Consider the following 17,148-nt stretch of genomic DNA (forward strand, 5'->3'; position numbering starts at 1 on the left):
TTTCATTAATATTAATTTATATATATACTGTATATAATATTTTAAAAACGTTTCACAATAATAAAAGAAATAAAACCAGTAGTATAGTCAGTTATTTTTGTGTAGACCAGGTATAAACAGTATATTTGACACAAATAACAATAGAAAAATAACTTAAAACTTGACATAAAACCTCACAGCCAAGGCACCTCCCGGCGAGGGAGGCGCATAAGCTATCTCTTACATAGAGGGGGAAACAGGAAACGACAACTTAAACAAACAACAGAACATAAAACTGTAAAAATTGTCAAAAAAAAAAAAAAGAATGGCTCACCACCCAAAGAGACTCGGTTCCCTTCATTCCTACAAAAGAAGACAAGTTTGTAAAATGTTTCTATAGTTTTATCTCGTGCTTCTATGGAAAAGGCTGCATAGCCACACACAAATGTACAAAAATACAGACATTTTTGAGCAGCTGTGGCGTGTGGTTGATGTGGCTTCAATTGATTCAATAGGAAGCAGTAGTTACGGCGCACTGCGCCGAGCCCGTACTGCGCGATACTGTGATTCCGTACTACCATAGTTCACGTGTGCGTATTGAACCATAGGGGGCGTACTGAACGGTTTGATAACATACGGTGTACCGTTGCGTTCCTAGTTCACACACACACACAACACACACACACACACACACACACACACACACACACACACACACACACACACACACACACACACACACACACACACACACACACACACACACACAAACATACACATACACACACACACAGTATAAAGATCTCATCTCATTCTGGAATCCACAGACAGGCAGGGAGGGGGAGGCGGGGGAGCAGAGCGATAGAAAGAAAAGCAGGTGATTCATCTTCCCTCCGGGTCCCAGGTCGGTCAGGTGGACACGGTCAGGAGGAGTGCAGGCCACGTCTGTTTTTAATCAAAACAAAACACTCCGTAAAACAAAATAACAAGGAAGAAAATGGGAGAGAGAAGAAAAAAACAACAACAGGAATGGAGACTGAAAGCGAGAAAGAGAGAGAGAGAGAGAGAGAGAGAGAGCGAGGTGGAGAGTCCCAGGGGAGATGGGAGGATTTGAGAGGGGGGGCAGAAAGAGAAGACCAGGTTAAGAATCAAAATGATGGAGAGATGTTAGAGAGGAGGCCAAAAAAAGGCAAACAAAACCGAATCCGTCAGAGCATAAAAAGGGTGCAAGGGGAGGAGAATCAAACCCTGATTTATCTTTTCAAGCACTGGAATGCAACCCTCCCATCCAGCCATCCATCCATCATGGGTGAGTCTGGGGATAGATGGGGGCGTTAAAGAAGAAAAAATAGGCTAAACAAATGGTGCAGCTCTACATTGTGCTGACAGTACCTGACTGTGAGCAGCCAGAGCGTATGACTTTCTCAAAAAGTCAGGGGGATGGGGAGAAAAAAACAGGAAGAGAAGCAAAGATGTTTGCTCGAACCGGACTTATCCGTTCCCGTAGCACGCGCTTCGGATGGAAACTGCGAAACGAAGAATCGAGTTGGCCGCCAAAGCGCAGAGGAAGGCCGGTAATTTGGGTTCAAAACGAGTGTGGCCCCGGGGAAGGAATCAAAGAACACAGTGATCTGGGGCGTCCTGGTGGTTCAACTGGATATGTGCGCCTACAATATCGGGGAAACGCATGCAGCGACATGGGCTGGAACCCAGCCTGCAGTCCAGAGTTTACGTTAGAATAAACTGGTGCCGTTCAACGTGTCCTGCTAGATTTCAATTTCCCAGGCAAATGGGGGAAATTCCATTTATTGAGCATAAAAACAATTGATAAGCAGTCCATATAGAGAATGACACCATCCATGCATGTAGATGTATAATATTTTTTATTGAATATCCAATATAAAATAAGGGCCTTCGTTTTGTATCAACAAATGTGATTGGTCAGAGGAGAAAGGTCAGCTGTAGATTGTCCAAAATGATTGGCTTCCTGTTGCCACTTGCCAATGGCGGAAATTAATAGATTTGCAGACTTTTTTTGAATCGAAATGATCCACCCAGCACCCATTCAAATTGTGCTTGGAGCAAATTATTTTCACCGGACATTATCACCGGAGAGATTTAAATATGTCGGACGAAAAAAAACGGCCATTACCGGATAACGGAAACGTTGCTGCAGTCACTTTCCCTCTCTCTGCCCTCCATTTCCTGTCTCGCTGAACTGTTCTTTACAATAAAAACAAAACTGCTCAAAAAATGTGAACAAAAACAAACAAAAAAAAAAAAAAAACACACTAACCGTCTCATTGTCCCCTATGTGTGTGCACACATATTTTTCAAATTTGAGACTGTACTAATAACAGGGTTTCTCACCGTTTGGCAGAAAGTAAAAACAAGGCCTTGGACTCGAAACGACCCAATTAACAGAGGTCTGATGAGCGCTGTGAAGCCCAACTCTTCGGACGAAAACCCAATGAACACGCTTTCTGTGGGTGTGTCGGCTCAAAATGGACTGGCTGTTGTGGGTGCGTCAAACATTTTGAACGTCTCCACCTTTCCATTCCAAGATAAAATAAAAAATGGCCCTTATTGGAGAAACATAAAATGACATTCCTTAATTTATCAATAGTTTAAGAAAGTCAGTTTAAGTAATCATGAACAATAGAGTGGTCTGGGGAGTCCATTTTCCGAGGATCAGCGGCATTGAGAGTGCATCTACCTTCCTATTGGCGGTCGCCCGTCACCTGGCGCTGCTCATTTGCATAAAGAACTTTGCTCAACTTTCCCCGTCGGGGCTGGCCCCTCCCACCGCCTCCCACGGGACCGCCCCCTCTGGACCGTCATCTGATCAAAGCTTGCCTCATGTCCATTTTATTCCAAGTCTCTGCTTCGTCTCATTTTACAGACCAGACCTCACGTCCCCAATCTCAACACCACCACCACCACCACCACTACCACCACCCTCTCCCATTGACACGGAGACGTAAACTCGGCGGAACACTTTAAATGATGAAATTGAATGGAAGCCATTGTGCAAAGTGCCGATCCAATAAGTAATTAAGCCGCAGACGTAGGCGAGAGGCTCTCTCTCTCTCTCTCTCTCTCTCTCTCTCTCTCTCTCTCTCTCTCTCTCTCTCTCTCTCTCTCTCTCTCTCTCTCTCTCTCTCTCTCTCTCTCTCTCTCTCTCTCTCTCTCTCTCTCTCTCTCTCTCTCTCTCTCTCTCTCTCTCTCTGATGTGAGAGCAATTAATGCCCCGTTGTAAATCATTTGTTAATAAAAGAAATTAATTAATTAATTACTCTGCCCTAAAATCGGCTTAGGCCCTTGGCAGGGAGAGAGAGAGAGAGACAGTGAGGGGAGAAAAGAGAATTACAGTAATGGCAGTGGTTCATCATTTAGAAGAGAGACAGCGAGAGAGAGAGAGAGAGAGAGAAGAGAAAAGCAAACAGGCCTTTATCACAAAGAGGTGCTACAAAGCGTACATCTTTCATTGATCTACTCTTGAGGGCTTACAGATTCCTTCAGATTGAATAGCCAATAATGCCTTTATCTCCGGCCAATACCTCCCTCTTTATGCCTATCGGTTTGGCAGCCGCGGACAGGGTAAGAAGAGAAGGAATGGGGGCACGGCAGAGCGAAAAGAAAAGGAGAGGTGTTTGACGAAGGGGAGGACATCAAGGTCTTTTGCTTATTGTCACACTCTTCTGCCAGAGAGTTGTCTGAGGCGTCCCTGCAAGTGAGAACACACACACACACACACACACACACACACACACACACACACACACACACACACACACACACACACACACACACACACACACACACACACAAACACACAATTTCCCTCCAGGGACAAGAGTCTATCTTCCAAAAACATCCACCAACACACACATACACACTGTACAGTATATGCCTATGTGTAGGGCCCTACAAAATACATGTTGCTCAATTTCACCTAGATTCTCAAAAATAATACGATCTCACAGATTTTAAAAGAAAAACATGAAATTTCATGGCAATGATTAATTTGAGCTTTTTAAGCGCACAGTCAGGCCGCACCTTTCTCATTACATGCACTGTTTTAAGTTTCATGTTAACATCCAACGGTACTAAAAAAACTAAAACAAAAATCCAAAAAGATTCAAGATTCAAGAGGTTAATTTTCACATACATATACATACAGTCATACATAATATGTATGAGCGGGTGTCATGACATTTCACTGCATATATTATATGCAGTGAAATGTCATGACACCCGCTGATTATGCACAATAAGCTCTAAAAATACACAAAATATTAAAATGTGTGTAAGCGACACGAGGCGCTCGCGCAGGCGCCAACAAAGGGAGTTAAAATACTTTCATATATATTTGCCAAAAAAAATGCCCGATTTTTGCGTAGACAACACCGCGACTCCATATACTGTATCTACACATACGCACAACGTAGACCAACGCCGTCTCTGATGCATTGCGTCATGTGTTGTCGTGACTGTGGTTTTTCTAAGGACTTCCTGTGCTGATTCCATGGAAACACAAACCGTAAAGTCCGAGCGACTTGGCTCTGCACGGTAGCACTTCAGCAAGATACACCTGTTTTTTTTTTTGGGGCAAATTTGATGAATTTGGTAGGGCGTTACCTATGTGCCCTACACACATACAAATAACATACACAAACACGCACGCACACACACACACACACACACACACACACACACACACACACACACACACACACACACACACACACACACACACACACACACACACACACACGTAACCCAAACTGCCAGCAGGCCTTCACTCTCCTCTGTCCTCGGTTTCAAATGGCTGTTGTCAGCAAAGACAGGGCCGCTTGGCTGGACCCCGGCCAGGCCATTTAATTTCAGGACTTTTCCACAGCGTGGAGGTCACTGCCTCTTCTCATCAGAGCTGCTCTGAAAAGCCTCAATTCTCCTAGGCTCGCTATTTAAAAGACACTTTTTTTCACCCTCTTACCAGATGACACCTCACACAATAAGACATCTCTGCTCAATTAACTTTTTGATTTACTTTGGTAAAAGATCTTCTGACAATGTATAAAAGTAGGTGCTAAAAGCTGTCTGCCAAAGGGAGGGGTGAATCTGTTTCTCATTGTCATCATGTTCTTTTCTTTCTTATTTTTTCTTTTTTTAATCTAACCCAGTGAGTTGTAGGGAAATAGTGGTTCAGACCAGCAGTATCATGATATAAAACACATTAATAAAACAATAAAATGCAGGATATATATATAAGTGGCAGGGGCACAAACCAAAGGAGGTGAAATGGTATAAAATAGGGAGAACATTTTTTATCCGATTTGCAGGTTTGCAGATACAGTTCCCAATAGTATCCATCAGAAAACCCTTGATGTGTTGTTTTAATGTGATCTGCGTATGGGACACCTGACGGCTCTGATAATTGTGTCTCTCATCAGAGAGTTCAAACGGTCGTTTAGTCCCTCAGACAGCCAAATGGATCTCCCTACCATTTAATTACCAAGGGCGAGCCAAAGTTTCTCTTGACTACCAAGTATTTTCATAGCTTGTCTTTACATATACTCTGTATCATGTATGCTTTTATAACCCATCTGGATTAATGAAGTATTATCTTATCTCTTATATTCATCATCAGTCCCACTCACTGAGACTGTCAGGTTTGGGTGCCAGAAAGTACTGTCGGTTTGGAAATTACAAACAAGTCTATTGCATCAAGCTTCCGAACACATCTCAGTTCATAAAAAAGAAATCTTGGTAAAAAAAACTAAACGATTTTTTAAAATTTATAGCCGAGCCATGGGCGCCAAGTGAACACGTAGCAGAAAAAACCTCCTGACTGTCGATCCCCCCCACGACCATAAATCTCCTGTTAAAATAGGGGGCCATTGCAAAGCAATCACTTAAATTGCCTGCCTGTTGTTTACCTATTTGATATAGAGAAAACAGATCACTTATAGTACTCAAAGAGAACAGGAAAATGGGAGACAAAAAGAGCCAAGGAGAGGAGGAGAAGCATGAAGGGTTGAAAGACGGGAAGAAAGAAAGAAAGAAATAAAGAAAGAACGGAAAAAAAGAACGAGAGAGAGACTTAGAAGTTTAACAAAGCATAACCACGCACAAATTGCCTGTCTGAGGCTAACAGCCCCCCACCCCCCTGTTTTATGTCTTGTTTATTCCTCTCTCAGCAGAACACAAGTGCTCTCTCTGTCATTTTGCGCCTCCTTAATGAATAGCAGCACGTCTTCAGCAAAGTCAAAGGAGTGGGAGCATGGCCACCGCCACCACCACAGATTTGTAAACCGCTGCGGGTGTCTGGGCATCGTGCCAGCGGGGGCACGCTGTCAGACCAGCAGGGGGGCATCGTGAGCGGCGAGGCAGGAAGGGGTCCAAAAGATGCTTTGAAACATAAGTGATGGGGCTGGGCGATATTCACAACATCTAAAATTGTGATATTTTCAGACTAATACCTCGATAACGATATTTTGACGATATTTCCGGGGGTGGCTATTTATGCTTTTATGAGATATTTATTTACACACAAGAGAAACAATCATTTGTAATGTGGCTATTATGGACAACCAAGTAGAGGCTTAAACAGTCTATGAAATCAGGAAAACTGTAATACTGCCTTAAAGACAACATTTAATCAAAAATCCAAGATATCATGCCGATATATTTCCCGGCCCTGGGGCATATTGATGTGCTACACTAAAAAGAAAAACCCCAATTAGGCTGTGTCTGCCAATTTGAAGAGCTCCTGAATTCCTGCAGAAACAATATATCCCCTACAAACAGGTAGTGTACGCTAAGCCATAAACCTCATTGCAATACAGACTATGTGTACACATATTTTTTGTCTATTTACTGTCTGCAACCAAAGACCTACAGGACACTTATCTCTTATCTTGTTTTTAGCAGCATTTCACATGATCCTTCTCAGGTAGACGGAGCAGGGAGTGGAGGAGTGATGAGGGGGGATGCCTCCATCATGGAGGCTCAGCCATCTGCATGAAATAACAGTCCTCCAGCTCCAGTATTCAGGCTTGCAATGGCCTCACACCCTGTATTTAAAGGCTATGTCCTTCAAAACCTCAAGTGGCGATTGTGCCTGTGACCTGCAAAGTCATTGAAATGACCGCTCAGGAGAGAGAGGTGACAATTGTATTCCTCTCTTGTCCTCCTCTCAGGCCTCCCCAGGGGCATCATAACTCATCCCAGCCAAAACAGAGAGCGAGACAAAACGAAACCCAGAGCAGAGCGGGGGAAATAACAGAGCGGGAAGAAACTGGATTGCACATAAACACACAAACACAACCACCCGTCTCTTGGGGCCTTATGGTGATTGCCAATGTTATCCTCGTGTGTTGCCATCATGTTGTCGACAGTATCTGAATACATTCGGTTAAGAGGCAAAAGAGACTGCGGCACGGACTATTAAGTTAAGCACAATGGTGGAGGTTAAACATTAAATTTAATTTAGTGGCGCAGAGTGAGGACACAGAATCACAAGGTTGCTTGCGTGGACAATATCTGTAGTCATTTAAGACTCTGCAAGGACAAGCTGGAAGAATGGGGGAGACGGGAAAGAATGGATGTAGGAACAGTACACTCCAACACCCCAGTTGGGTTTTCAGGTGTTCAAACACACACACAGACACACAGATATCACCTCATAGTCCAAACAGCAGCACAGTAGTGTCCATATATGTCCAGTAGTGTAGTGTCGATATACAGTATGTCTAATAAAACGTATGACTAAGTGCTTACAGCTCTGTACAGCTGACAAGTCACACATTTTACATTCAACTAACCCCCTGAGAGAAGAAAATATTCAAGTTAAACCATTCTGCTCTTGCTCTTTATAAATACTATAATACAGGGACTTGGTAAACACTCACCAGTCAGTCACAAACCTTTCTCTAAATACACACCATGGGGTTGTCTATTTCTATTGTTCGTCTCTCTGTAAAAACCTCTTTTATTCATATTATTTCACTTTATAGAAACCCTTTTGCAAGGGAATGCATGGTCTAAATGAAGTAGTCTGATTGTAATGAAACAACAATTTAGCCCACGTTGAGTCACTTTGATGAAAACATTGACAGCCCTAGTTACTTCAGCACTGGCTGCTGTTCAAAACATCACGTAATTTTCTCTGGAAACCTGGCAAAAACAAATGCGCCCGACCATCACAAGTAGTTCGGTAGTAGTTGGACAAAGATTTCACTAAAGTCTCGTATCTGACTTGGACCTGAATGGGCCGCTTGTCCGAGGCTGGTCTTGGCGATCCACTGTGAGTCGGGACCAGAGGCTGGAGACCCTGTTCACTCGCTCATCAAACTTCTGACAAGGAATTTACACCTCGATGAGAACACCCTGCTTCCTGCTTCCGTGGTCACACACACACACACACACACACACACACACACACACACACACACACACACACACACACACACACACACACACACACACACACACACACACACACACACACACACACACACACACACAGCCCTTATCATTAAAGTATTTTCCTCCACAGGCCAAGGTAAATGGTATGGAAGTTAAGGTATGGAAAATGACAATCTACTATCAACTGCCTGTGGCATTTTCAGGGCCCTCCGGCACAGAGACACGAATGATGGGGTAGAGAAAACACAGTTTATTGTGGAGAGGGGGCTTGATACAACAAGTTCCAGAGCAGATGGACATGTGTCATGACAAGGGCTCCTCTCCTGAGTGTGTGTGGGGACGGGGGTTTTACCTGTTGCTCGTTAGACCAACCAATGAGCAACAGGTATGCAGTCCCACTGATCCCAATTACCTAGACCCAGGTATAGTGTGGCTGCTCAAACCACACCATGCCCACACCACACTGCCTTTGAGATAGTGAGTACAGTATGTGTAGTGTGTAGTGAGTAAAGATGAATATATAGGGGGAGTGTTTGTATCTGAGGCCCGTTCATTGTATAGTTTTCAAGTATTTCCAGCTTCCTGTACTGGTGGGAAACTACAGTTTGTGACAGATCTCTTGAAGAGAGCGCAGGTGTTTCCCTTATGGTGGTGATGTTGCGATGGTTGCTTAAAGAATGAGGTCTTTCCTGAAAGTTCAGGTGTAGCCACATGCGCACGCATGTGGACACACACACAGACAGACACGCTCTAGAGTGCGCGGGAGACTATTTGGGGGAACAACTAGTCGTTGTAGATGTGGCAGAGAGGGGTACAACAGAAGACCTTTTCAAGCGCCTTGAATGGGAAATGCGCTGCAGTGGAGGAGCAGTGGGGTGGAGCTGTGTGGGGAGTGGGCAGACGACTGTTGGGGCAGAGTTGGACTGAACCGGGGAGTCTCAGAGCCTCAAAGAGGGGTTTTAATGGACCTTGAACATGAAAGAGGAGAAGGTAGCACTGCACAGCTTTGAGGTTATAATTATAATAACACTCTGTCTAAGGGTATCTATTATAGGGAAAGTAAGAGACACTCGGGTGATCGTGTGTGTGCCTGAGTGTGGGGGTCTGTGTTTATGTGTGCTGGGTTATGTAAGACTCGCAGGCCAAATACTCAAAAAACACTGTTTCTTGAGAGAGTTGGTGGGGGACGCTGCTGTGGAATGACGAGGCAGGGATGTCTGCTTATCTCTTTCATGCAGCCTGATGGCCCGAGGTCTTCCACCCGTCCAGTTCCTAGTTAGCAGGCAGTGTGCTAACCACCACAAACGTTGGCTGGACCCTCAACCCAGGCCGCCTGGTGAGGCTGGCTACTCCTTATTTCCGGTTTCTGGAGAACTGGGCCATTTATAGAGGTAGGGAGTTAGAAAGATGTTTCCACATCAGTTCCTGCTGTGGCGAGGTATTTTTTCTCTTTCTTTTTTCTATGGAGACACACAGGTGAATCTCATTTCCTTCCCGACTTAATCTAACATTTCAATTTACTCCGGCTTTCATCCACCCAGTTGAAAAAGTAATAGATTTCTGTATACTAAATTATTCACGTGATTATGATTAAACTCTCTTTGTGTTCTTTCCCGGGTGCGTTGTGGAGTTGGCCGGGACCCAGCATCCCTCACGGAGCCTCAGCGGTGACAACGGGGCCCGAGGAGTTGACCGTCCCTGTTTTTGCCAGGACATTAATCAATGTCACACTCCTCTCTCTGCCTGCCTGTGCCTGAGAGCAACCCTCCTGCCCCCGCCGAGAACTACTCCTATAGTCATAGTAACCACCGCCAATTGCAATCCAGCGTTGAGGAGGTAGAGGGGCCCAGTAACTGTGCCCACTTAAAAAATGAAAAGCTCAAGCTCGAGGGAGGAATATTGATATTGAGCATACTGCTTTCTTGGTTCATCTCGCGAGGGAGGCTTCTATTCAAACTTGTCAAGGAGGTCTGCTATCATGGACGGCAAGTTTTGTAAGACGTAATGGGGACAGGCAGAAATTAAAAAAAACAAAAAAAACAACACTTACGTAGTAGTGTCATGTCTCAAGGGTCCATACTCCAAATATTTTCGCTTGCTCTCATGTGGAAGTCAGAATGCGCTCCGCGTTGGGCAGTTGATAACTAATGAGGTGTTGATTCCGCCCCCTCCCCCATCCAGCCACTGCTCCAGAAAGGACTCTTCAGCGGACACGCAATATGAATGGAGAATCAGCTCCTCGACCGGAGGAAAAACTCTACTCTTTTGGCTTAAGACCAAGGGATGCCAGGCTGGAGCAAAACAAAAGGTCACAAAAGACAATTGAGTAATCATACTGAACCTTTCGCCGTGTTAGAATAAAGTCCATTCAAGCTGCGGTAAAGCTGAGTGCTCATTGCGATCCCGGTCCGATATTAAAGCCTATCAAATGCAGACTCGGAAAAGTAGCTTGGCTCATTTCACTGGGGTAATTCTCAGACGGTTTGGCCTCCGAGACATGAGATCGTCCCATAGTCGCTAAGCTATCACTCCCCTTTGTCATTCGTACCACATTTGCTTATCATGCAGTGGCTGTTCACACACACATATAGGAAAAGGTGATTTCTCTATAGAAATAGACCCGAGGCATTGGAATCAGGTTGCGGGAGAAATTTTCACTGGCAATTGCTTCAGAATGTAAAAGTGAAGGGCATAGCATGAATGATAAATGAAGGATGATCACATCATCACCACCTTTATAAGTCAAGTAAAGAAATAGACCAAGGGTATAAAAAAACATATTGAAAGTGGTTGGAAATTCATGCATGTGGTAACAAAGAGGTTTTCATATTTCAATTAAGCTGCTTTGGTGATAAAGCAGAAGCGACACCCCCCTCTCCTCCAAGGGGGCAGGCAATTATCTCATACACCATGAAACATTTAAAAGCACTGTATTTAGTAACGCTGTTTTTTTTCCCCAAGTATATGATACTTTGATTTTCAACCTGTCAATAAGGCTCTATACAACTGCATTTGTCAGCGGGTTCAAACGCTAATCTCCCTCAGCTCAGCAGTAAATTTAGCCATTGCCGTGCATTTCCAATCAACACCTGACAAAAGGACGGCTGCTCCCACCGCATTCTGGATTGCAATGTTATTAGGCTCATACTGTGATTCACAGCCTGACTGGCGGTCATCTAATTACATCCATAAATGAGACGCAGAGCCCAAGATAATAAAGATTGTGGCAAAGTGAATGCCCGTGCACTGGTTGCTGCTAAATGTTCATTCTCGGACCCACACCTCGAATGTTACGTTACTTTCTCCGGCAAATGTGTCTGACAAGCTTTCAAGAAAACGCGGTTCATGCAGGTGGCTGGGTGCTTGTTCTTCTTTCATCCTCCACCTTCCTCCACCCTGAAATCTACCGCTATACAACAGCAACACACCTGCACTCGCTCTGAGCTATTTAGGTCTTGGCTGACACCTGTAACAAATGACTGGCCGACCGGCCACGCACACACACCTTCATGTCTGCTTTAGCAAACACGCATCTGCAGCCACACACACACACACACACACACACACACACACACACACACACACACACACACACACACACACACACACACACACACACACACACACACACACACACACACACACACACAATAGCAATGCATACCCTGAACAGCAGACCGCTGACCAACAGAAAGCCATGTGTTGTACCCGCTAATGAGCCAGTTATGTGATGAACCAGAAGTCGCAAATCAAAGCATGATCCTGGAGAAGAACCAACGCTAATAAATACTTAGAGTAAGTGAACAAACTACAATCTGCACCAGGCAGCTGGGGTTTCAGCAGCAAACTGAATGCTGATTGCTTCTTGCAATATCAAATCATCCCAGGCACAAGACAGAGTCGCTTTGTTTTTTGTCTGGCAGTCCTTTATGTAGAAAAAGTGTCAGACATGATATTAATATTTTCTATGGGTCTATGGGAGGGTTTAAAAGACCCTTATTGGAGGAGGACCTTTACAGGGTTTTTTTAAGACCCCCCCATAAAGGTCCTTAAGGTAGACCTTTCACGGTGAAATCTCTGCAAAAAGACAAAAGAGATCCCTGAATGACTCCATGAGATGCTTTATCCAATGATCTACATGTTGACAGACAGCCAGACAGACAGACAGACAGAAAGACTGTAACCCCTTCATCTTTAGAGAGTTGGCAAACCCTCTGCATTAAATTTAATCATATGGAAGAAACATACTCTTCTTTCTTCCTCCTCTTCATTCCTCAGATCTATTTAAGGGGACTTTAGTTTTAGGAGAGTCCTCTCCAGTAGCACACAAGGCAGTAACAGACAACCTGAGTGTCAAATCTGGTCCATAGGTTCAGAGGTGGAGGTTGGGTGGGGGGGGGGGGTGGATTAAACGCACTGGAGCGGGGACAATGTTCCCACTGTCCCCCATCAATGGCCCCCGACACCCATCTCCTAACCAGGTCCCTCGGGTCGCCCGGAGTCCTGAATGAGCCCCCTTCCTAAAGCTTCTAGGGGTTTCAGCCATGCATCCACTGGCATCAATGGGAATAGTGTTCCTCCCCCTAACAATAGCCAAATCAACTGTGGGAGCACTCGCTCCTCCTCTCGCCCTCCTTTTATTTTCTCATTTATCCTGGCCCTCCCTCAGACCTGGTGGGGAACTAAGAAGGAGCCAGAGAGAGAGAGAGAGAGAGAGAGAGAGCGAGAGTGTGTGACGGAAGAGAGAAAAGGCACATGCCTTCACGTCCGCTTCACACGCACACAAAGGGAAATCAAATTGCTCAGACATGCACGTATGCACACACGCACGCAGACGCACACACGCACACTTAGGTAAACACAGAGGAGCAGCCGTGAATGAGGACACACACACACACACACACGCACACACGCACACACACACAAACAAACACACGCAAACACACATGCACAATCAAGGAGGGAAAGCGATCTGTATGTAAAACCAAATTGAGTTGCTTCACACCTCAAGGAAAACATATTAGGTTTAGGAAATTGTCCTTCAAGTGACAGCTAGAGGAATAAAATTTAAAAAACAATGCAATGATGGGGATGGTGATTATTATTTTGATGCGGTCGGTCACTGACTGTTTGACTTTCGCACACAGCACAGCACCGTTATCACAGATGATGAAAACACTTTAACCAGTACATACCACCCCTCCCACCCCCAACCTATTTTTCCACTTGAAATGGTAATAACAGTACAGGGAAGGAGAGGGTAAACAAACAAGGACAACGGCGATAAGGTTCCAGACAAATTAAGCTCGTTGGGCCGCAACAAGCATTAATTAGCGGCAGTGCAGACAGGGAGCTCCACGCCTCATTCATATCGGATTTCGCAGGCGGCGAGCAGCAGGACCAGGTTACAGGCACACATCGAGGCCGCGCCGAGTGCACTTTCAGGTTCAGACACAATGGCGGTCTCCACAGGTCCTGGGAGAGCGAATGGGCCCAGACAGACATTTAGGAATAATTCATTCGCGGTGACCGCCGACCGAGTGAACCCGCTTAATCAGCCACCCGGAAAAACAAAAAGGCACCAGCGCAGTCTGTGCCTTCTCCTGACAGCCATGACCGTTTCCTTAGCACAATTACATGTTATCCATCAAGGGCCGTGCCATAGTAACGGCCATTATCAAAAATTCAATGAGGGGTCCATGATAAATATAGAAGGGAACCGGGGGGAGCAGAGTCAAACTTTAGTGCAGCGGTTGCCAATAGATACAACGAAACACGCCGTGTAGACAAACTCGCCTATTTCAGGGGGGGTCAAATCAAAAATGCGGACCAATCATATTTCCAACAAAGACAACCGGGACAAATGTGCACAGTTCTAATCGCAGTGAGTTGCGGAGGTGAGGGGTGGCGTCACAAGTCGCTGCGCCCTGAGCTATTATTAAATAGGGCATTCAATGAACACAACAGAGGGCAGTGGATACACTCCATCATGCCCACAGGGCTCTGAATATTAAAAAAACAAAACAAAAAAAAAAACCACACTTTAATGCATCTCTCTCTCTCTCTCTCTCTCTAATAACTCGCATGCACACACACGATTCAAAACAACAAAAGTTTCTTCTACTTCTTTTAAGGCAAATAGGTAGGTTTCATAACTAATTACTATGTGGCTCCCATATTAAGATAACTGTTGAAGTCGAAATGCCTCTGCCCTCCCCTGTCGCGCACGGCTGTGGGGAGCACGTCACAGCCAGACACCATCGCATATTTACTTGGGTTTTAAATGGGCTTGCGTGGTTTGGTAGAAAGTCTGGGGTTTTGTAGCGGCCACCCTCACCCTCAGGTTGGAATTCAGAAGCTTCACAAAGCAGCTGCAGAGAATAAGCAAACAGGTGTCCGGATAAGCAGGCAAAAAAGCTAATGTATATGAAAAAAAATAATAAAAAAAAGGACTGTGCCAAAGTAAAACCAATTCCTTTGGTTTCAAGTTCTTTATTTAAATTAAGCTTGGTTTGTGTTGTAAGTTGAAATTTTCTCCCTTCGCCTCTTTACACATATTTACAAGTCTGGCGTGTGAACAGTGAACAGAGCAGTGAGTGCTGTGCTGCAGAGAGGAACAGAAAAGTTTGGCTCCTCTGTAACACACACACACACATATTTGAGTACACACCAACCCACTGACAGCCCGGCACGGTAGTGGAGGTCAGAGCCGTGCGCACCGTCTCTTACCCCGGGGAGTTTCTATCTGGGGAGGTTAATCTGTGAAGGACGGTGGCCATTACCGTGCGTCGGGCTCCAGTTCTCCGGAGATTAAACTTTCATGTCCGTTGTCCCACTCCGATGATGCCCCGACAACAGGAATAATTCATATGGCGGCGCCTAAATATGCATCATTGAAAATTTGATGAAGCGGCCGTCGGCGTGGCGGGGCCACATTACCCGACTTGTTCGCAAAAATAAACACTTTAGGGTTGATTTCATCCGCCATCGATGACACGCGCACCGCACAGGCCACTGACAAACACAGGCAACGTTGAGACTCGAGTTACGAGAAGATCAGAGGGGTGGAGAGATGGAGAGTGGAAATGGAGAAGTGGTGAGGATGGGATGGGGGGAGGCTGAAGGAGGGTCCAGTGTGTGTGTGTGTGTGTGTGTATAGTTTTACATCTCTTTTGCCGTGCCAGCCCGGTCCCCCGCCTGGACCTGTCAAGGGCGCTCATAAGTTCATCAAAGGAGAAAACCCATTTTCTCATCTGAAAGGACAGAGTCCAAACACTGGAGTGGCTCTTGAATTAACAAAGGCGTTAATCGCACATAAGACAAGCATGGGAGCATTACAAAACCTATATGATTACGAATATATGAATATTAATAAAGAGACAATGGGGTGGGGGGGGGGGGGGTTGTTTTGTCAAAATCAACCACACATATGAGCTAATATTTTTTTCAGATTTTTTTTTCTGATTAAAAGCAGATCAAACATCCAAGGCTCAATCTGAATAAACAAGTATTTTATGAGAAGATGGGAAACTTTTTTTAAGTGGGAATTATAGTCATCGTAAAATACCGGGAGACTTTATATTGAAAAATATATCCTGATTCAAGTCTGTCGTAGCACTCTGAAAGCTGTGGAAAGTAATTTCCTTTTAATTTGCCCTCCAATCACGCTTTTAGACACCACTGAGTCATGCACTTAATCAATTAGCATAGATGAAAAACAACATGATGTTAAAGACAAAAAATACCCTGGAGCAAAAACAGCTTTCAGGTTGGCAATTTGTTGCAGGGTCTAAGTTGACAATATTTTACATGATCCAAACAAATGATCCTGAGTCAATTTATCTCTGCAGAGCGAAGAAACAAGCTCAGTAGAAATCGCTGAAATGTCTGTCTCCCCCTTTCGAGTTGTACTCTGAAAACCAATCAAAATAAGCAACAATCTCACAAAATCCACATTCATTATACGTGTCTTAAAAGGTATATCGAGGGCGGCTTGACGCCATAAGCCATTGCAACGTCAACGTGCACATTCACTGGGGGGCAAAGGGAATAGAATAAGGCTGCTTGTGATGCGGCCTCACGTGTCCGGGCTGCTCAAACACTGCCCTCTGTCGTTCACCACTGACATTGCATTCGCTTTTGTTTTCGCAACTTCACCTCACAGGGAAATGCCACACGCAAAACGATCCACATTTGATCCTTCAGCCTGGTGATCCAACATCAGCCATGGCTTTTTTTTTTTCTTCTTCTTCTTCTTCTTCTTCTCGTAAGTAGTAATTCCGATTGAGAGACAAAAACACAAAAGACAAAGCATACATGGAGGACGTGTGAGAGCCTCCCATCGCTCCCATTTTCGGGCCGATAATAAAAGAACGACGTTCTCAGTCTGACTTGTGTGTCCGCAGTGAATACGCTTTTATTTCTGACGCGCAACGAGGGCACGTTCCGCGCGTAACACACCACCGCCTATTGATTACAACTGATATGGAATCTTTTTCGGAAGAACACACTCTTGAAATATCAGTTATAAACGAATGAATAAATGAATCGATCACATCTAAAAAAAAAATAAAAATAAAATAGAGACATAAACGAGCAAATAAAAAAAAAGTGGAAATGCATCCTACCGCGCCGCACAGAAAACCTCTGTTGACAAGTTTCGCCATCCACAATGACAATAAATCCTAAAGAGATTCTGACTTCTGACATGGAATTTTTAATTTCTTTTCTGGTAAA

At 44.7% G+C, this 17,148-nt stretch overlaps 1 protein-coding gene across 2 annotated transcripts in view; it reads right to left on the reverse strand.

Moving 5' to 3' along the window:
- The window catches only part of sema5ba (sema domain, seven thrombospondin repeats (type 1 and type 1-like), transmembrane domain (TM) and short cytoplasmic domain, (semaphorin) 5Ba), a 121,570-nt gene that overhangs the window by 103,748 nt on the left and 674 nt on the right, over positions 1-17,148 (reverse strand). The window lies entirely within an intron of this gene.

The sequence above is a fragment of the Zeus faber genome (genome assembly GCF_960531495.2).
Source record: "Zeus faber genome assembly, chromosome: 18".
NCBI lineage: Eukaryota > Metazoa > Chordata > Actinopteri > Zeiformes > Zeidae > Zeus > Zeus faber.